Raw genomic sequence first — 21,509 nt, 5'->3', positions numbered from 1 at the left:
GTGTGCATGTGTGTGACTGTTTGAGTGTGTGTGAGTCTGTGATGGTATGTGGAAGTGTCTGTGTGATCAGGTGTGTGAGTGTGGGTGACTATGTGTGAGTGAGTGGGGGAGTGTGTGATGGCATGTACGTGTGTAGGTGTGGGTGTGTGTAAATGTGTGAGTGTGTGTGTGGGTGTGTGTGAGACTGAGAGAGTGTGTGAGTGTGTCTATGTGTAGGTGTGTGTGTGAGTGTGTGAGTGTGTTTGTGTGTAGGTGTGTGATTGTGTGTGACTGTGTGAGTGTTCGTTTGAGTGTGTGTGAGTCTGAGTGTGTCAGCATGTCTGTGTGTGCAAGTGTGTGAGGGTGTGTGACAGTGTGTGACTGTGTGTCAGTGTGAGTCTGTGAGTGTGCATGAGATCATGTGTGTCTGTGAGTGTGTGAATCAGTGTGTGTAGTCAGTGTGTATGACAGAGTGTGTGTGATTGTGTGTGTGATTTTGTGTGTGAGTGTCTGTGTTTGTGAGTGTGTGTCTCTGTGGTTGTGTGCATTTGTGTGAGTGTGTATGAGTTTGTGTCACTCTGTGTGTGAGTTAGTGTGTGTGCCTGTGTGACTGTGAGTGTAGGGGTGTGTCTGTGTGTGTAGGTGTGTGAGTGTGTGTGACAGCGTGTGAGACTTTGAGTCCATGTGAATCTTCGTGTTTGTGTCGGCGAGTCTGTGTGTGTAAGTGTGTGAGGGTGTGTGAATGTGTGTGTGAGTCCTTATGTGTCTTTGAAAGTATGTGAGTGTGTTTGAGAGTGATTGTGCGTGAGTGTGTCTGTGTGTATAGGTATGTGAATGCGTGTGTGACAGTGCTTGAGTTTTTGTGTGAGTGTGTCAGTGTTTGAGGGTGTGTGAAAGTTCGTGTGAGCGTGTGTGTCTTTCTGAGAGTGTAGGTGTGTGAGTGTGAGTGGGCAATTTTGAGTGTGTGTTCAATACAGTTGTGTGCTTGTATTTGACTGCCTGTGTGATTTTGTGGGAGTGAGTGTGTGTGAGATGGTGAGTATGTGAGTGTATGAATGTGTGGGTGTGTGCATATTGGGAGTGTGTGTGTCTTTGTGTGAGTGTCTGTGAATGTGTGTATGCCTGTGTGTCTGTGAGTGTGGGTGAATCTTTGTGAATACATGAGTGTGTGTGACAGTGTGTGAGTGTGTGTGTGGATGAGAGACTGTGAGTGTGTTTGAGTGTGTTTGTTTGTGAGTGTGTGAATGTGTCTGTGTGTGTTGGACTGTGTGTGTGAGTGAATGTGTGTGAGAGTGTGTGACAGTGTGTGTCTGTTAGTGTGAGTGTGCCTGCCTGTGTAGGTGTTTGTGTGTGTGACAGTGTGTGTGTGTGAGTGTGTGTGTCTGTGAGAGTGTTTGTGTGTGAGAGTGTGTGAGTATGTCTGTGTGTTGGAATGTGTGTGTGAAATTGTTTGAGATTGTGAGAGTGTGTGATTCTGTGAGTGTGTGAGTGTTTGCCTGAGTACATGTGTGTGTCTGTGTGTGTGCATTTGAGTCTGTGAGTGTATGTGGGTTTGTCTGTGTGTGTAGGTGTGTGAGGGTGTGTGACAGTGTGTGGTAGTGTGTGTCATTCTGAATGTGTAGGTTTGTGAGTGGGAGTAAGTGTATGAGTGTGTATATCAGTGTGTGACTTTGTGTGAGTGTGTGAGTGTGTGTGTTTGTGCATGAGGGCACATGACTGTGCATTGGTCTGAGTTTGTGAGTGACTGTGTGAGTGTGTGTGAGTCTGAGTGTGTGAGAGTGTGCTTGTGTGTACAGGGGTGTGAGTGTGTGTGACAGAGTGTGAGTGTATGTGTCAGGGTGTGTGAGTCTGTGAGTGATTTTGTGTGTGTGAGAGTGTATGTAAATGGGTGTGGGTCTTTGTGTTTGTGTCTGTGTACATGTGTGAGTGTGTGTGTGACATTTTGTGTGAATGTGTGTGCATTGGTGTGTCTGTGTGTAGATGTGTGAGTGTGTGACTGTGCGATTTCGCATGTGAGTGTGTGTGAGTCTGTGAGTGTGTGTGATTGTGTTTGAGACTGTGTGTGTGCCTTTGTGACAGTGAGTGTACACGTCTGTCCGGGTGTGTAGGTGTGAGAGTGTGTGTGAGTGTGTGTGACTGTGAGTGTGGGATTGTGTCTGAATTTGTAGGTGTGTGTGTGTGAGTGTGTTTGTGTGTAGGTGTGTGAGTGTGTGTGAAAGTGAGTGAGTGTGTGTTTGCATGTGAGTCAGTTTCTGTGGGTGTGTCTGTGTGTGCAGTGTGTGAGGTTGTGTGACAATGTGTGAGTGTGTGTGTGACTGTGAGTCTGTGAATGTGTGTGTTTGTGTGTGAGTGTGTCTGTGTGTATATATATTTGAGTGTGTCTGTGACAGTTTGTCTGAATGTTTGTGTATAGGTGAGTGTCTGTGTGTGTTTATTTGTGGACATGTGAATGTGCATGAGTTCCCATGTGAGTGTGAGACTGACGGTGTGAGAGAGTGTGTGCGAGTGTGCAGGTGTTTGAGGGGCTGTGTGAGAGAGTGTGTGAGTGTGAGTGTGAGTGCTTGTGAGTCTGTGATTGTGTGTTTGATTTTGTGTGATCCTGTGTGAGTGTGTCTGTGTGTATAGTTCTGTGAGTGTGTGTGTGACAGACTTTGAGTGTTTGTTTGAGAAAGTGTCAGTGTTTGAGGGTGTGTGACAGTTTGTGTGTGTGTCTTTTGAGAGTTAGTTGTGTGAGTGTGAGAGTTTGTGAGTGTTTATACAAGAATTCTGTGATTGTGATGGAGATAGTTTGAGAGTGTGTGTGTCAGTGTGCGAGTGTGTGTGACAGTGTGTGATAGTGTGTGAGTGTCTTTCTGAAAGTGTAGTTGTGTGAGTGTGAGTTACTGTATGAGGGTGTATATCCGTGCTGTGTGAGAGCGTGTGAGTGTGTCTGTGTGCATGTGTAGGAGTGTGTGTGACAGTGTGTGTGATTGTGTGATTGTGCATGTGATTTTGCATGAGTGAGTGTGTGCGAATGCGTGCCTTTGAGACTGTGAGTCTGTGAGGGTGTGTGCATTTTTGTGAGTATGTGTGTGTTTGTGTGAGTCTGCATGTGAGTGTGTGCCTGTGTGAATGTGAGTGTAAGGTTGTGTCTATGGGATTAGGTGTGTGAGTGTGTGTGATTGTGTTTATGTGCGAATGTGTGTGTTGTGCATATAGGTATGTGAGTCTGTGTGTGACTGTGAGTGTGTGTCAGTGTGTTACTGTTTGACAGTGTGTGTCTTTCTGAAAGTGTAGGTGTGTGAGCAGAGTGAGTGTATATGTGTGAATATAAGTGTGTGATTGTGTGTGAGAGTGTGTGTTTCTGTGTGTGTGTGAGTGTGTGAGGGTAAATGACACTGTGGGTGTCTGTCACTGTGTACTTGTGAGGGTGTAGTGTGAGTGGGTGTGTTTATGAGTGTGTGTAAGTGTGACTGTGTGCTGGTGTGTGTGAAAATATGTGAGTGTGTGTCAGTGCGTGTGCCTCTGTGAGTGTGTGACTATAATTGTGAGGGTGTAGGCGTGTGAGCTGGAGTGAGTGTGTGAGTGTGTAAACGAGTGTGAGAGTGCACTTGTGTTTTAGTGTGTCTGAATATGTCTGTGTAGGTTTGTGTGACTGTGTCTGAGTGTGTGTGAGAGTGCATGTGAGTCTGTGAGAGTGTGTCTGTGTGTGTACATGTGTGAGTGTGTGATTGTGTGTGTGTAATTTTGTGTGAGAGCGTGTGTGTTAGTGTGTGTGTTTGTGAGTGTGTGTCTCCGTGGGTGTGTGCATTTGCGTGATTGTGTGTGTTTTGAGTGTGTGTGTGTGCCTATGTGAGTGTGAGTGTGGGTTTATGTCTGTGTGTGTAGGTGTGTGGGTGTGTGTGAGTGTGTGTGTGAGAGTGTGTGCAGGTGTGTGAGTGTGTGATTTCATTTGAGTGCATGTGAGTCTGTGTGTGTCAGCATGTCTGTGTGTGTAAGGGAGAGATGGTGTGTGACAGTGTGACTGTGTGTCAGTGAATGTGAGGCTCTGAGTGTGCATGAATGCGTGTGTCTGTGAGAGTGCGTGAGAGTCTGTGTGTAGCTGTAGGAGTGTGTGTGACAGTGTGTGAGTGTGTGATTGTGTGATTGTGTGTGTGTGTTTGTGAGTGTGTGCCTGTGTGGTTGTGTGCATTTGTTTGAGGGTGTATGAGTTTGTGTGGGTCTGTTTGGGAGTGACTGTGTGTGCCTCTGTGATTGTGAGTGTAGTGGTGTGTCTGTGTGTGTAGGTGTGTGAGTGTGTTTGAGTGTGTGTGATTGTGTTTGTGTGTTCAGGTGTGTGTGTGACAGTGTGTGATTGTGTGATTATGTGTGTTATATTCTGTGAGAGTGTGTGGGTGTGTATGTGCTTGTGAGTGCGTGTCTGTGTGGTTGTGTGCATTTGTGTGAGTGTGCGTGAGTTTGTGTGAGTCTGTGTGTGTGTGTGTGCCTGTGTGACTGAGTGTGGGGGAGAGTATGTGTGTATAGTTGTGCGATTCTGTGTGAATGTGTTTGATTCTTTTTATGTTTGCACGTTTGTGAGTGTGTGTGACAGTGTGAGTGTGTGCATGTGACCTTGTGAGTGTGTGTTGGCATGCCTGTGTTTTTGTGAGGATTTGTGACAGTGTGAGTGGGTTTGTGAGTGTGTCTGTGTGTTTGAGTGTGTTTGAGTGTGAGTGTGTCTGTGTGCCTAGGTATGTGATTGTGTATGACAGTGTTTGAGTGTTTGTGTGAGAGTTTCAGTGTTAAGATTTTGTGGCAGCTTGTGAGAGTGTGACTATTTCTGAGACTGTAGGAGTGTGTATGTGTTTGTGAGTGTGTGTACAAGACTGTTGTGTGATTGTGTGTGACTGTCTCTGTGACTATGTGAGAGTGAGTGTGCAAGAGTGTGTGTTTGTGAGCATGTGTCTGCGTGGGTGTGTGCATGATTGCGTGTGTGTGTGAGTGTGTTTGTGACTGTGTATCTGAGAGTGTGGTGTGTGTTTTCATGTGTACATGTGTGTGTGACAGTGTGTGTGCTTCAGTGTGTTTGTGGGAGAGTAGTTGTTAGAGTGGGAGTGAGAGTGTGAGTGTTTATACGAGTGTGTGTGTGAGTGTGACTGTGTGTTGGTGTGCACGTGTGAAAAGCTGTGTGAGTTTGTGTCAGTGTGTGAGACTCTGAGTTGTGTGCGTGCATGTGCGTATGTGAGAGCATGTGAGTGTGTCTGTGTGTGCATGTTTAGGTGTGTGTGACTGTGTGTTTGTGTGATTGTGCATGTGATTTTGCATGAGTGAGTGTGTGTGAGTGCGTGTGTGTTTGAGACTGTGTATCTGTGAGGGTGTGTGCATTTTAGTGAGTATGTGTGTGTTTGTTTGAGTCTGCGTGTTAGTGTGTGCCTGTGTGACTGTGAGTGTAGGGGTGTGTCTGTGGGATTTGGTATGTGAGTGTGTGCGATTGTGTTTATGTGAGAATGTGTGTGTTGTGCATATAGGTAAATGAGTCTGTGTGTGACACTGTGAGAGTGTGTCTGTGTGTGACAGTTTGACAGTGTGTGTTTCTGAAAGTGTAGGTTTGTTAGCGGAGTGAGTGTATGAGTGTGAATATCAGTGTGTGATTGTGTGTGAGTGTGTGTTTCTGTGTGTGTGAGTGTGTGAAGGTTAATGACACTGAGGCTGTGTGTCAGTGTGTATTTGTGAGGGTGTATTTGTGTGAGTGGGTGTGAGTGTGTGTTTATACGAGTGTGCATGTGAGTGTGACAGTGTGTGTTGATGTGTGTGACAATGTGTGAGTGTGTGTCAGTGCGTGTGCCTCTGTGAGTGTGTGTGAGTGCGTGAGTGTAATTGTGAGGGTATAGTTGTGTGAGCTGGAGTGAGGGTGTGAGTGTTTAAACGAGTGTGAGAGTGTGTGTTTTAGTGTGTCTGAACATGTCTGTGTAAGTGTGTGTGTGACAGTGTCTGAGTGTGTGAGTGCATGTGAGGCTGTGAGAGTGTGTCTGTGTGTGTGCATGTGTGAGTGTGTGTGGCACTGTGAGTGTGTGATTGTGTGTGTGTAATTTTGTGTGAGTGCGAGTGCATTACTGTGTGTGTGTTTGTGAGTGTGTGTCTCTGTGTGTGCATTTGCGTGATTGTGTGTGTTTTGAATGTGTATGCCTGTGTGTGAGTGTGGGTTTGTGTCTGTGTGTAGGTGTGTGTGTGTGAGTGTGTGTGTAGGTGTGTGAGTGTGTGTTACAGTGTGTGTTTTCATTTGAGTGCATGTGAGTCTGTGAGAGTGTGTTGGCATGTCTGTGTGTGTAAGGGAGTGATGGTGTGTGACAGTGTGTGAGTGTGTGTCAGTGAGTGTGAGGCTGTGAGTGTGCATGAGTGCGTGTGTGTCTGTGATAGTGTGTGAGAGTCTGTGTGTGTAGATGTAGGAGTGTGTGTGACAGTGTGTGAGTGTGTGATTGTGCGATTGTGTGTGATTTTGTGTGTGTGTTGGTGAGTGTGTGCCTGTGTGGTTGTGTGCATTTGTGTGAGGGTGTATGAGTTTGTGTGGGTCTGTTTGTGCGTGACTGTGTGTGCCTGTGTGACTGCGAGTGTAGCGGTGTGTGTGTGTAGGTGTGTGAGTGTGTTTGAGTGTGTGTGATTGTGTTTGTGTGTTTAGGTGTGTGTGTGAGTGTGTGATTGTGTGATTATGTGTGTTATTTTGTGTGAGAGTGCGTGGGTGTGTATGTGCTTGTGAGTGTGTGTCTGTGTGGTTGTGTGCATTTGTGTGAGTGTGCATGAGTTTGTGTGAGTCTGTGTGTGAGTGTGTGTGCCTGTGTGACTGAGTGTAGGGGAGAGTCTGTGTGTATAGGTGTGTGATTCTGTGTGAATGTGTGTGATTCTTTTTATGTTTGTACGTTTGTGAGTGTGTGTGACAGTGTGAGACTGTATGAGAGTGTCAGTGTTGAGATTGTGTGACAGCTTGTGTGAGTGTAAGTCTTCCTCAGACTGTAGGTGTGTGAGTGTGTGTGAGTGTTTGTGAGTGTGTATACAAGACTCTTATGTGATTGTGATTCTCTGTGACAATGTGAGAGTGAGTATACATGAGTGTGTGTTTGTGAGCGTGTGTCTGTGTGGGTGTGTGCATGAATGTGAGTGTGTGTCTGTGTGAGTGTGTGTCAGTGTGTGTGTGAGACTGTGTGTCTGTGAGTGTGGGGGTGTGTCTTCGTGTGTACGTGTGATTGTGTGTGACACTGAGTGTGTCAATATGTTTCTGAGAGTGTAGTTGTGAGAGTGGGAGTGAGTGTGTGAGTGTTTATATGGGTGTGTTTGTGTGAGTGTGACTGTGTGTTGGTGTGCATGTGTGTCACACTGTGTGAGTGTGTGTCAGTGAGTGAGACTGAATTTGTGTGTGTGCATGTATGTCTGTGAGAGTGTGTGAGTGTGTCTGTGTGTGCATGTGTAGGAGTGTGTGTGACAGTATGTGAGTGTGTGATTTTGCGATTGTGCATGTGATATTGTGTGTGTGTTTGTGAGTGTGTGCCTGTGTGGTTGTGTGCATTTGTGTGAGTGTGTATGAGTTTATGTGAGTCTGAATGTGTGTGAGTGTGCCTGTGTGAATGCGAGTGTAGTGGTGTGTCTGCGTGTAGGTGTGTGAGTGTGTTTGAGTGTGTGTGATTGTGTTTGTGTGCTCAGGAGAGTGTGTGACAGTGTGTGGTTGTGTGATTATGTTTGTTATTTTGTGTGAGTGTGTGTGGGTGTGCATGTGCTTGTGAGTGTGTGTCTGTGTGGTTGTGTGCATTTGTGTGAGTGTGGGTGAGTTTGTGTGAGTCTGTGTGTGAGTTTGTGTGCCTGTGTGACTGTGAGTGTAGGGGAGAGTCTGTGTGTATAGGTGTGTAATTCTGTGTGAATGTGTGTGATTCTTTTTATGTTTGTACGTTCATGAGTGTGCATGACATTATGAGAGTGTTTGTGTGCATGTGACTCTGTGAGTGTGTGTCGGCATGCCTGTGTGTTTGTCAGATTTTTTGACAGATTGTGAGAGTGTGTGAGTTTGTGTGAGTCTGTGAGTGCGTGTGAGTGTGTTGGAGTGTGAGTGTGTCTGAGTGTATAGGTATGTGAGTGTGAGTGACAGTGTTTGAGTGTTTGTGTGAGAGTGTCAGTGTTGAGATTGTGTGACAGCTTGTGTGAGTGTGAGTCTTCCTGAGACTGTAGTTGTGTGTGTGTGAGTGTCTGTGAGTGTGTACACAAGAATGTTGTGTGAATGTGTGACTGTCTGTGACTACGTGAGAGTGTGCATGAGTGTGTGTTTGTGAGTGTGTGTTTGCATGGTTGTGTGCATGAATGTGAGTGTGTGTGTTTGTATGAGTGTGTGTGAGTGTGTATGCATGTGTATCTGTGAGTGTGGGGTGTGCCTTCATGTGTATGAGTGTGTATGACAGTGTGTGTGTCAGTGTGTTTGTGAGAGTGTATGTTTATATGAGTGTGTGTGTGAGTGTGACTGTGTGTTGGTGTACATGTGTGTGACACTGCGAGTTTGTGTCAGTGTGTGAGACTCTGCGTTTGTGTGCATGCATGTGTGTCTGTGAGATAGTGTGAGTGTGTGCATGTATAGGAGTGTGTGTGACAGTGTGAGTGTGTGATTGTGTGATTGTCCATGTGATTTTGCATGATTGAGTGTGTGCGGGTGCATGTGAATTTGAGACTGAGTCTGTGAGGGTGTGTGCACTTTTGTGAGTCTGTGTGTTTGTGTGAGTCTGCGTGTGAGTGTGTGCCTGTGTGCTTGTGAGTGTAGGGGTGTGTCTGTGTAATTATGTGTGTGAGGGTGTGTGATTGTGTTTGTGTGAGAATGTGTGTTGTGCATAAAGATATGTGAGACTGTGTGTGACACTGTGAGTGTGTGTCAGTGTGTGACTGACAGTGTGTGTCTTTCTGAAAGTGTAGGTGTGTGAGCGGAGTGAGAGTATGACTATGTATACCAGTGTGTGATTGTGTGTGAGAGTGTGTTTCTGTGTGTATGGGGGGGTGAATGACAGTGTGTGTTTGGGTCAGTGTGTATTTTTGAGGATGAAGTTGTGTGAGTGGGTGTGTGTGTGTTTATACGAGTGTGTGTGTGAGTGTGACTGTGTGGGTTTGTGTGTGTGTGACAATGTGTGTGTGTGTCAGTGCATTTGATTCTGAGAGTGTGTGTGATTGCTTGAGTGTAATTGCGAGGGTGTAGGTGTGTGAGCTGGAGTGAGTGTGTGAGTGTGTATATCAATGAGTGATTGTGTGTGAGAGGGTTTGTCTTTCTGTGTGTGTGAGGGTAAATGACAGTGTGTGTGTGTCAGTGTGCACATGTGAGGGTGTAGTTGTGTGAATGGGTGTGAGTGTGTGTATACGAGTGTGTGTGTGAATGTGTGTGTCTCAGTGTGTGTGTGTGACAACGTGTGAGTGTGTGTGTCAGTGCATGTGTGTCTGTGAGTGTGCGTGAGTGCATGAGTGTGATTGCAAGGGTGTAGGTGTGTGAGCTGGAGTGAGTGTGTGAGTATGTAAATGAGTGTGAGAGTTTGTCTGTGTTTTAGTGTGTCTCAATGTGTCTGTGTAGGTTTGTGTGTGTGACAGTTTCTGAGTCTGTGTGAGAGTGCATATGAGCCTGTGAGAGTGTGTCTGTGTGTCCATGTTTGTATGTGACAGTGTGAGTGTCTGATTGTGTGTGTGTAATTTTGTGTGAGTGAATGTGTGTTAGTGTGTGTATGTTTGTGAGTGTCTCTGTGTGTGTGTACATTTGCATGATTGCATGTGTGTTTGATTATGTGTGAGTGTATGTGTGCCTGTGTCACAATGATTCTGGGATTGTCTGTGTGTGTAGTTGTGTGAGTGTGTGTGAGTGTATGTGAGTGTTTGCATGTAGGTGTGTGAGTGTGTGACAGTGTATGTTTTCGTTTGAGTGCATGTGTGTCTGAGTGTACATTGGCATGTCTGTGTGTGATGTAGTGACATTGTGTGACCTTGTGTGATTGTGTGTCACTGAGTGTGAGACTGTGAGTGTACTTGAGTGCATGTGTGTCTGTGAGAGTGTGTGAGTCTGTGGATATATAGGAGTGTGTGTGACAGTTTTTGAGTGTGTGATTGTGTGGTTGTGTGTGTGATTTTGTGTGTGTGTTTCTGAGTGTGTGCCTGTGTGGTTGTGTGCATTTGTGTGTGTGTATGAGTTGTGTGGGTCTGTTTGTGAGTGTGTGTGCTCCTGTGTGACGGTGAGTGTAGTGGTGTGTCTGTGTAGGTGTGTGTGTTTGAGTGTGTGATTGCGTTTGTGTGTAGGTGTGTGTGTCAGTGTGCGATTGTGTGATTTTGTGTGTTATTTTATGTGAGAGTGCGTGGGTGTGTATGTGCTTTTGAGTATGTCTCTGTGGTTGTGTGCATTTGTGTGAGTGTGCGTGAGTTTGTGTGAGTCTGTGTGTGAGTATGTGTGCCTGCGTGACTGAGTGTAGGGGACAGTCTCTGTATATAGGTGTGTGAATGTGTGTGATTCTTTTTATGTTTGTACATTTTTGAGTGTGTGTGACAGTGTGAGAGTGTTTGTGTGCATGTGACTCTGTGAGTGTGTGTTGGCATGCCTGTGTGTGTGTGAGGAATTGTGACAGAGTGAATGTGTGTGTGAGTGTGTGTGAGTCTGTGAGTGTGTGTGAGAGTGTTTGAGTGTGAGTGTGTCTGTGTGTACAGGTATCTGAGTGTGTTTGAGTGTGTGTGATTGTGTTTGTGTGTTTAGGAGTGTGTGTGACAGTTTGTGATTGTGTGATTTTGTATGTTATTTAGTGTAAGTGTGCGTGGGTGTGTATGTGCTTGTGAGTGTGTGTCTGTGTGGTTGTGTGAATTTGTGTGTGTGTGCATGAGTTTGGGTGAGTCTGTGTGTGAGTTTGTGTGCCTGTGTGACTGTGAGTGTAGGGGAGAGTCTGTGTGTATAGGTGTGTGATTCTTTTTATGTTCGCATGTTTTTGAGTGTACGTGACAGGGTGAGAGTGTTTGTGTGCATGTGACTGTGTGTGTCAGCATGCCTGTGTGTGTGTGAGGTTTTGTGACAGAGTGTGAGTGTGTGTTAGTGTGTGTCTTTGAGTGTGAGTGTGTTTGATTGCGAGTGTGTCTGTGTGTATAGGTATGTGAGTGTGTGTGACAGTGTTTGAGTGTTTGACAGTGTCAGTGTTGAGATTGTCTGACAGCTTGTGTGAGTGTGAGTCCTTCTGAGACTGTAGGTGTGTGTGTGTTCATGTGTATACAAGACTGTTGTGTGATTGGTGATTGTGTGTGACTGTGTGTGTGACTACATGAGATTGAGTGTGCATGAATGTGTTATTGTGAGCGTGTGTCTGCATGGCTGTGTGCATGATTGTGAGTGTGTGTGTTTGTGTAAGTGTGCGTGATTGTGTGTGTGCCTGTGTGTCTGTGAGTGTGGGGGTGTGTCTGTGTGTGTACATGTGTGAGTTTTTGTGACAGTGTGTGTCTGTGTGAGTGCATGAGATTCTGTGAGTGTGTGTGAGTGTGAGTGTTTGTGAGTGTTTAAACAAGAATGCTGTGTAATAGTGTGTGTGTTATTTGTGGGAGTATGTGTGAATGTGTGTGAGTGTGGGTGTGCCTCTGTGTCTGTGAGTGTTGGGTTGTGCCTTTGTGTGTACATGTGTGATTGTGTGTGACAGCGTGTGAGAGTGCTTGAGAGTCTGTGAGTGTGTTTGAGTGTGTTTGTGTGTGAGTGCGTGTGACTCTGTGTGTTTGTCTAAGTGTGTGAGTGACAGTGTCTGAGTGTGTGTGAGTGGTTGTGAGTCTGTGAGTGTGAGTGTGTGCCTGCGTGTAAATGGGTGTGAGTGTGTGTGACAGAGTGTGAGTGTATGTGTCAGGGTGTGTGAGTCTGTGAGTGTTTGTGGGTGTTTGTGAGAGTGTGTGTGACTGGTTGTGTGTCTATGTGTTTGTGTCTGTGTACATGTGTTTGTGTATGTTGTCAATTTGTGAATATGTGTGTGTGTACATGTGTCTGTGTGTAGATGTGTGTGTCATATTTATAGAGGGAGTGATTTTGTAAGGGTCTGTGACAGTAAGTAAGGGTTGTGAGTGTGTGTGTGTGATTGGGAGTGTCTAGGTTTGTGACAGTGGGTGTGAGTTTGTGAGTGTGTATATGACTGTGTGAGTGGGGATTTGTGTGTGAGTGTCTGTATGTCTGTGTGTGTAGGTGTGTGAGTGTGTGTGAGTGTGTTTGTGTGTGTAGGTTTGTGAGTGTTTATGACAGTGTGTGAGTGCAGATTAGTCTGTGAGTGTGTGTGGGTTTGTGTGAGACTGTGTGTGATGGTGTGTGCTTGTGTGTGTTGAGTCTGTGTACGTGTGTAAGTGTGACAGTTTGTGTGACTGTGTGTGCTTTTGGTGTGTCTCTGTGTGAGTGTGTGTGAATGTGTATACAAACTGTTGTGTGATTGTGAGAGTTTGTGACTGTGCATCCGTGTGGGTGTGTGCATGTTTGTGTGTGTGTGTATGTGTGACATTTTGTGTGAATGGGTATGTGTTTGTGTGTCTGTGTGTGTAGATGTGAGAGTGTGTGTGGAGGTGTGCGATTTCACATGTGAGTGTGTTTGTCTGTGACTGTGTGTGATTGAGTTTGTTTGAGAATGTGTGTGTCTGCATATAAGTATGTGAGACTGTGACACTGAGAGTGTGCACCAGTGTGTGAGTGTGTGTGACAGTGTGTGGTAGTGTATGAGTGTCTGTCTGAAAGTGTAGTTGTGTGAGTGGTAGTTAGTGTATGAGGGTGTATTTCAGTGCTGTGTGTGATAGTGTGTGAGTGTGTCTGTGTGTGTGTGTGAGTGTGTGAGGGTGAATGAGACTGTGTGTGTGTCAGTGTGTGTGTGAGAGTGTAATTGTGAGAGTAGGAGTGAGATTGTGAGTGTTTACACGAGTGTGTTTGTGAGTGTGACTTGGTGTGCATGTGTGTGACACTGTGCAGGTATGTGAAATTGTGTGTGAGTCTGTGAGTGTGTGAGACTAAGGATCTGGACTGAGTGACGAAGACTGTGATATTGAGTGACAGGTTTGTGGTGAGCTGTGAGTGATGTCAATGTAGACCATGAGGAGTCATGTCCATGGGTGAGAGCTGAGGTTAGGATAAGGTGTTCCTTATGTTGTACGGTCAGTATACAGTTATGTTTACATTTTGGATTTGGGTCAGATGTGAGGGCGACAGTGATATTTAACTACAGTGTTACAGTGACACTTGGGTGACATCAATATCCATGGTAGGGTCTGCCCTAAGTGTCAGGGCTAGGGGTAGGTTTTGGTGTTTGCGTAGGATTGAAGGGGCTGATACAGGTTTGGGTAGAGTTAATGTCTGGCTGTGATATGATGGTGAGTGTAAGTTTATGCCTCAGGTTTATGATTAGATGAGCTGACACTAAAATGAAGGTGAGAGACCAGAGCATGGGACAGTGCTAGGGTTAGGGTAAATTGTTCAGTAGTGGGTACAGGGCATCTAGTACTACGGATACAGTGAGTCTGTGGCCCTGATGTGAGGGAGAGGGCGATATTGAGAGACAGGTATATGATAAGCTGTGGCAGATGTTGATGCTTACCACGAGGTTTCAGGTCCAGGGGAAAAGTCTCGGGTTAGCTTTAGGGGTTCAAAACGTGTATGGTAAGGAAAGGGTTATGGTTACATTTAGTATTCGGTTCTGATGTGAGGTTGACAGCGAGAATGAATTACAGTGTTACAGGGAGACATGAGTGATGTCGATATCCATAGTAGTGTCTGTTCTAAGAGTCATGGCTGTGGTTAGAGTTCCGTGTTTGGGAAGGTTTATGGCACTGAAAGGGATTCAGTTAGACTTCACATCCAGCTGTGATGTCAGGATGTGTGCGAGATTGTGGCTCAGGTTAAGCATTTGGTGGTGCTGAAAATAAAATGATGTGAAGAGGCTGTGGCTAGTGCCGGGGTAGAGTTGGATCAAATGTTTGGAAATTTGTACGGGCAGGAGAACACTACGTTTACAGTAAAGATATGCCTCTGAAGTGAGGATGAGGGTGAGTATGATCGACAGGTTTATTGTGAGCTGCGGATGATGTCAGTGCTGACCATGATGTGTCAGATGCAGGGTACAGTGCTGGGGTTACCATAAAGGGTTCGTTAAGTTGTATGTGCAGGATAGGTTTTTGGTTACATATGGGATGAGGCTGAGATGGGAGTTCGACAGTGAGATTGACTTACAGTGTTACAGTGAGACATGAGTGATGTCAATATTCATGGTACGGGTCTGTTCCAAAAGTCAGGGCTAGAGAAAGGGTTCAGTTTTTGGGAAGGTGTATGGGGCTAAAAGGGTTTTGGTTAGAGTTAGGGTCTGGCTCTGATGTGAGAGTGAATGTGAGATTTTCTCTCAGTATAAGGATTTGGTGGGGCTGAAAATAAAATGATCTGAATGGTCTTTTGCTGTAGCAAGGGACAGTGTGAGGGTTAAGTATTCGATAATATGTACGGAAATGATAGTGCCGTGTTTACACTAATGATCTGGCGCTGATGTGTGGATGAGTGTGACATTGAGCAACAGGTGTACAGTGATCTTTGGGTGATGTCAATGTTGACCATGACAGTTAAGTTCCACGGACAAGAGCTAGAGTTAGGATTAGGTGTTTCCTAAATTGTATGGCCAGTATACTGTTTCAGTTACATTTCAGATTCAGGTCTGATGTGAGGGTGACTGCGAGATTGAACTGCAGTGTTTCAGTGAGACATGGGTGACGTCGATATCCATGGTAGGGTCAGTTTAAAGTGTCAAGGCTAGGGTTAGTGTTCGGTGTGTGGGTAGGTTTATGGGGCTGATATGGTTTGGGTAGAGTTAGGGTCTGCTTGAGATGTGTGTGTGACTGTGAGATTATGCCTCAGGTTTAGGATTTGTTGTGCTGACATTAAAAAGGAGTTATGGAGTCCAGAGCATGGGACAGTGCTAGGGTTAGGGTTAAGTGGTTGGTAATGGGTATGGCCGTCTAGTAATATGGTTACAGTGAGGATGTGGCCCTGATGTGAGGAGAGGGTGATATTGTGAAACAGTTTTATGATAAGCTGTGGCTGATTTCAAATTTTATCTTGAGGTTTCATGTCCAGAAGTCGGGTATAGGTTTAGGTTCAGAGGTTCGAAATGGTGTACTGCTAGGAAAGGGTTATGGTTACATTTAGTATTCGGTTCTGATGTGAGGTGACAGTGAGATAGAATTACAGTGTTACAGGTGGTCATGGGTTACATCGATATCCATGGTACGATCAGTTCCAAGAGACAGGGCTATGGTTAGAGTTCGGTGTTTGGGAAGTTTTATGGTGATGATAGTGTTTTGGTTAGAGTATACATCCTGCATTGATGTGAGGGTGAGTGTGAGATTGTGGGTCAGGTTAAGCATTTGTTTTGTCTGAAAATCAAATGATGTGACAGGTCTTGTGATAGTGCCATGGCTATGGTTAGGTTTAAGTGTTCAGTAACGTGTACGGGCAGGAGAGCGCTGCATTTGCAGTAAGTATATGGCTCTGAAGTGAGGATGAGGGTGAGTAAGTTCGACAGGTATATGGTGAGCTGTGGATGATATCAATGTTGAAAATGAAGTGTCAGATGCAGTGTACAGTGCTAGGGATAGGGTTAGGGATTCGGAAAGTTGTATGGGAAGGATAGGTTTATGGTTCCATATGGTATTCAGCTCCTATGTGAGTTCGACATTGAGGTTGAATTACAGTGTTACAGTGAGACATGAGGGATGTCGATATTCATGGTACTGTTGTGTTCCAAAGGTCTGGGCTGGGGTTAGGGATCAGTTTTTGGGAAAGTGTATGGGGCTAATAGAGTTTGGTTATAGTTAGGATCCGGCTCTGATGAGAGGGTGAATGCGAGATTTTATCTCAGTAAAAGGATTTGGTGGGGTTGTAAATATTATTATGTGAAGGATCTGGTGCAGGGGCAAGGGCTAGGTATTGGTTCATGTGTTCGATAATAGGTACGGGCATGATAGCACTATGTTTTCACTAAGGATCTGGCTCTGATGTGAGGATGGGTGTGACATTGAGCGATAGGTGAACTGTGAACTGTGGGTGATATCAATGTTGACCATGAGGGTTCAGGCCCACAGCTGAGAACTAGGCTTAGGTTTAGGTGTTTGTTAAGTTGTATGGCCAGTATACAGTTGCAGTTACATTTCAGATATGGGTCTGATGTTAGGGAGACAGCGAGATTGGACTACAGTGTTACAGTGAGACATGGATGATGTCGATATCCATGGTAGGGGCTGTTCTAAGTGTCAGGCCTAGGGTTAGGGTTCAGTGTTTGGTTAGGTTTAAGGGGATGATACAGATTTCAATAGAATTAGGGTCTGGCTGTAAGGTGAGGATGAGTGCGAGATTATGCCACAGGTTTATCATTAGTTGAGCTGACACTAAAATGAAGGTGAGAGTCCAGAGCATGGGACAGTGCTAGGGTTAGGGTTAAGTGTTCATTAACGGGTACAGGCCATCTAGTACTACGGATACAGTGAGTCTGTGGCCCTGATGTGAGGGAGAGGGCGATATTGAGAGACAGGTATATGATAAGCTGTGGCACATGTTGATGTTTATCACGAGGTTTCAGGTCCAGGGGACAGGTCTAGGGTTAGGTTTGGGTGTTTGAAAAGGTGTACGGAAAGGAAAGGGTTATGGTTGCATTTAGTATTTGGTTCTGATGTGAGGGTGACAGTGAGATTGAATTACAGTGTTACAGTGAGACATGGGTGACGTCGATATCCATGGTAGGGTCTGTTCCAAGAGTCAGGGTTATGCTTAGATTTCGGTGTTTGGGAAGGTTTGTGGCACTGATAGGGTTTTGGTTAGAATTTGCATCCTGCTGTGATGTGAGGGTGAGTGTGAGATTGTGACTCAGGTTAAGCATTTGGTAAGACTGAACATAAAATGATTTGATGGTTCTGGTGCTAGTGCCAGGGCCAGGGTTAGGGTTCAGTGTTCGTTAATGTGTACATGCAAGATAGTGCCACATTTAGAGTATATATCTGGCTCTGATGTGTTGATGAGGGTGAATATAATCGACAGGGTTACGGTGAACTTTGGATGTTTTCAATGTTAAACATAATGTGTCAGGTGCAGGGTACAGTTCTAGCGTTATGGTTCGGGGTTTGGTAAGGTGTACAGAATGATAGGGTTATGGTTACATATGGGATTCAGCTCTAATGTGAGTTTGACAGTGAGATTGAAATACAGTGTTACAGTGAGACATGAGGGATGTCGAGAAGTCGATACTCATGGTACTGGTCTGTTCCAAAAGTCAGGGCAAGGGATAGGATTTGGGGTTTGGGAATGTTTATGGGGCTAATATGGTTTTGTTTAGACTTAGAGTCCGGCTCTAATATGAGGGTGAATGCGATATTTTGTCTCAGTATAAGGATTTGGTGGGGATGAAAATAAAATGATGTGAAAGGTTCGCTGCTGTGGCAAGAGCTAGTTTTAGGGTTAAGTGTTCATTAATATGTATGGGCACAATAGCGCAATGTTTACACGAAGGATCTGGCTCTGATGTGAGGATGAGTGCGACACTAACTGACAGGTTGACAATGAGCTGTGGTTGATGTCAATGTTCAGGTCCACGGGCGAGAGCTTGGGTTATGGTTAGAAGTTCATTAAGTTGTATGGCCAGCATACAGTTATGGTTATATTTTGGATACGGGACTGATGTGAGGGCAACAGCGAGATTGAAGTGTTACAGTGAGAAGTAGGTGACGTCTATATCCATGGTAGGGTCTGTTCTAAGTGTCAGGGCTAGGGCTACGATTCGGTGTTTGGGAAGTTTACGGTGCTGATACGGTTTTGGGTAGAGGTAGCGTCTGGCTGTGATGTGAGGGTGAGGGTGAGATTATGCCTCAGGTTAAGATTTGTTGGGCTGACACTAAAATGAAGGTGAGAACTCGAGAGCATGGGACAGTGCTAGGATAAGGTTAATTGCTGGTAATGGCTACGGGCCGACTAGTACTATGGTTACAGTGAGGATGTGGCCCTGATGTGAGGGAGAGGCCAATATTGAGAGACAGGTTTATGATAAGCTGTGGCTGATGTCGAAGTTTATCATGAGGTTTCAGGACCAGGGGCCAGGTCTAGGGTAAGGTTTAAGCTTTCGAAAAGGTGTATGGGTAGGAAAGGGATATGGTTACATTTAGTATTCTGTTCTGATGTGAGGGTGATAGTGAGATTGAATTACAGTGTTACAGTGAGACATGAGTGATGTTGATATCCATAGTAGGGTCTGTTCTAAGAGTCACGGCTGTGGTTAGAGTACAGTGTTTGGGAAGGTTTATGGCGCTGATAGGTATTCAGTTAGAGTTTACATCCAGCTGTGATGTCAGGATGTATGCGAGATTGTGGCTCAGGTTAAACATTTGGTGGGGCTTAAAATAAAATGATGTGATGGGTCTGCAGCTAGTGCCGAGGTAGGATTTGTGTTAAATGTTTGGAAATTTGTATGGGCAGGAGAGCGCTACGGTTACAGTAAGGATCTTGTTCTGATGTAAGGACGAGGTTGAGTATGATCGACAGGTTTACAGTGAGCTGTGGATGATGTCAATGTTAACCATGAAGTGTCAAATGCAGGGTACAGTGCTAGGGTTAGGTTTAGGTGTTCGTTAAGTTGTACGGCCAGTATATGGTTATGGTTTTATTTCGGGTTCTGTTCTGTTGTTTGGGTGACAGTGGGATTGAACTACAGTGGTGTTGCCGTGAGACATGGGTAATGTCCATATCCTTGATAGATTCTGTTCTAAATTGCATGGCTAGGGATATGGTTGGGGGTTTGGGGAGATTTATGGGGCTAATACAGTTTTTGGTACAGTTAGGTTCTGGCTATGATGTGAGGGTGAGTGAAAGATTATGCCTCAGGTTTAGGATTTAGTGGGCTGACATTAAAATGAAAGTGAGGAGGTCAGAGCATCGGACAGTGCTAGGGTTGTTGTAAATTGTTCAGTAGTGGGTACAGGGCATCTAGTACTACGGGACAGTGAGGATGTGGCCCTGATGTGAGGGAGAGGGTGATATTGAGAGACAGGTATATGATAAGCTGTGGCTGATGTTGATGTTTAACATGAGGTTTTATGTCCAGGGCACAGGTCTCGGGTTGGCTTTAGGGTTTCAAAAACGTGTATGGTAAGGAAAGGGTTGTGGTTACCTTTAGTATTCGGTTCTGATGTGAGATTGACAGTGAGATTGAATTACAGTGTTAGAGGGAGACATGAGCGATGTCGATTTTAATAGTTGGGTCTGTTCTAAGAGTCACGGCTGTGGTTAGTGTTTCGTTGTTTCTGAAGGCTTATGGTGTTGATAAGGTTCAGTTAGAGTTTACATCCAGCTGTGATGTCAGGGTGAGTGTGAGATTGTGGCTCAGGTTAAGCATTTGGTGGGGCTGAAAATAAAATGATGTGATTGGTCTGGGGCTAGTGCCTGGGTAGCGTTTGGTTTAATGTCTGGAAATTTGTATGTGCAGGAGAGTGCTATGTTTACAGTAAGGATGTTGCTCTGATCTGAGGATGAGGTTGAGTATAATCAACAGGTTTATGGTGAGCTGTGGATGATGTTAATGTGAACCATGAAGTGTCCCATGCAGGTTACAGTTTGTGGAGCAGACTATACCCTTTCCCCACTTGCTGATGTGGTGGGAATGGAGAACAAAGTACATCCTTGTTACGCATTCCATGAGCATCTAACGGAACTCTGCTGAGCCTACCTTTGCCCAGCTACCACTGACGTCAATACTGTGTTTGACTGTTTATTGGATAAGGCTATTTTCTGAAATCATGTATGTCTTTGCTGTATAAATACCCTGGTACCCAATAAAGATTTGCTGGCGATGCACAGGAGCGTCAGCCCTCCCACTTCTTTCTGTCTTTCTTTATTTTCTTCGCCCCCCTTCCGCACTTCAGGACATGCTCTACTAGGAGCATCTGGACTGCGTCAAGTGGCGCCCGAACAGGGACCTGAAGGAGAGGGAGAAGGTGAGGGCCACCACGAGGCCTATAGAGAAGAGAAAACCCTGGCCAGTGTAACCAGAGAAGATGCACAAGAGAAGAGGCGCACAAGCAATGTGGATGTGGTAAGTGAATTTTTCTGGGAGTTCAATATGGGACAGGCGGGGAGCAAACAGTTATATGTTTGCGGGCTAAAGAGGTTGTTAGCCACCAGAAGAATTAAAGTAGGGATTGCCCAATTAGAAAGATTTTTAGATATTATTGAGAAAGTGTGCCTTTAGTTTCTGGAAGAATGGACAGTAGACATAGAATTGTGGAATGGGGTAGGAAAGTGACTTCAATCTTATTATTCTACCCATGGCCCAAAAAAGGTTCTGGTGGACACATTTGGCCTGTGGACCTTAATTAGAGACTGTTACATGACTTAAGGCAAATTAATGTGGTTCTTAAACCTATGTGACCTTTACAACAAGGCCTCCCTTTTCTAGCTATGATTCCAAAAGACTGGAAGATGGCTATCATTGACCTTAAAGATTGCTTTTTTACCTTGCTCTCCATTCAAAGCAGTCATCTTAGGCCTGAGTTACTTCCTCCTGTGTAATGTAAAAAGAGCCTGTAATTAAGCTGAACCCTCAGATCAACATGTAAATAGGTCTATTCTATTAACTGTTTTCATTAGAGGCAGTCATCCTGGAGCTAAGAATTTCCTCCTCAGCAGCCCCAGGGAAGCCAAAGAAGCTTGTGACTCAGATCAGGGCTCTAGTAGTGAAAAGTCACACAGTCCCTGCATTTATCAGTAAGGCAGGGGCCTCTTGAGGAATGACTAAAGCTCAGGCAGAAAAAACTAGGAAAACTAAGTGAGAGCAGTTAGATCCCTAAACTCTAAAAAGAAGTATCTTATCTTCTGCACACAAACCTGGCCCCATTACAAACTCTCTGATTAGAGAGGCTTGGCCCCTAAAAGAAGTATGCAATATAATGTTATGCAGCTAAATATATTTTGCCACAAGGGAAGAAAATAGTCAAAAGTTCCATGAACTACTACAATATGGAGCTAGTTTTCTAAATTCTTTTTAGTGAATGTCTATTCTACTTATTAAGTTCATCATTATCTTCGAGAATTGAGAAGTCTTAAACTAAACTCCCTGAGATAGAAGAAATTTATCTTCTGCAATACAGCCTGGCTTTAAATGACTAGAGCTAGAATTGTACTTGCATTTCATTTCCAGCACCCTGGACACACAGTCCCTATTGGTTCAGAGCCTTCATCTGCCCTGTTAGTCTAGGGCCATCTAAACCTTAACCCGGTTATGTAAACTTCTTGCTCTTAGAGTGTATTCTTGAAAACTGAAGTACTTTTAATCAAATAAACTAAGAAGAAAGAAAACCATTGAATATTAGAAACTCAAATTTTATGTCAGTTTGTCTGTGTATATGTTTTTATATGAAAAGTGTTGCTAACTGTACTCATTATGTCTCGGTCTGTATGTTTGTGTGTCTAAGTGTGTAACAAAAAATATTTTCTACCTCTAGAAGGTATTAATAAAATTGATTTAAAAACAAGCACTTGTGCAAATTGGGCATTCTAAAACTTCCAG

At 44.8% G+C, this 21,509-nt stretch overlaps 1 long non-coding RNA gene across 1 annotated transcript in view; it reads left to right on the top strand.

The window, feature by feature from the left end:
- LOC108388389 (uncharacterized) overlaps positions 1 to 21,215 on the top strand; it is an 81,591-nt gene extending 60,376 nt beyond the window's left edge. Inside the window, exon 3 of the long non-coding RNA XR_005057288.2 lies at positions 19,867 to 21,215. This is a non-coding gene — a long non-coding RNA (uncharacterized lncRNA). The remainder of the gene's footprint in view (positions 1 to 19,866) is intronic.
- The last annotated feature ends 294 nt before the right edge of the window (positions 21,216 to 21,509 follow it).

Source organism: Manis javanica, chromosome 14, assembly GCF_040802235.1.
Source record: "Manis javanica isolate MJ-LG chromosome 14, MJ_LKY, whole genome shotgun sequence".
Lineage (NCBI taxonomy): Eukaryota > Metazoa > Chordata > Mammalia > Pholidota > Manidae > Manis > Manis javanica.
This window is presented reverse-complemented; position numbering and strand designations above follow the sequence as displayed.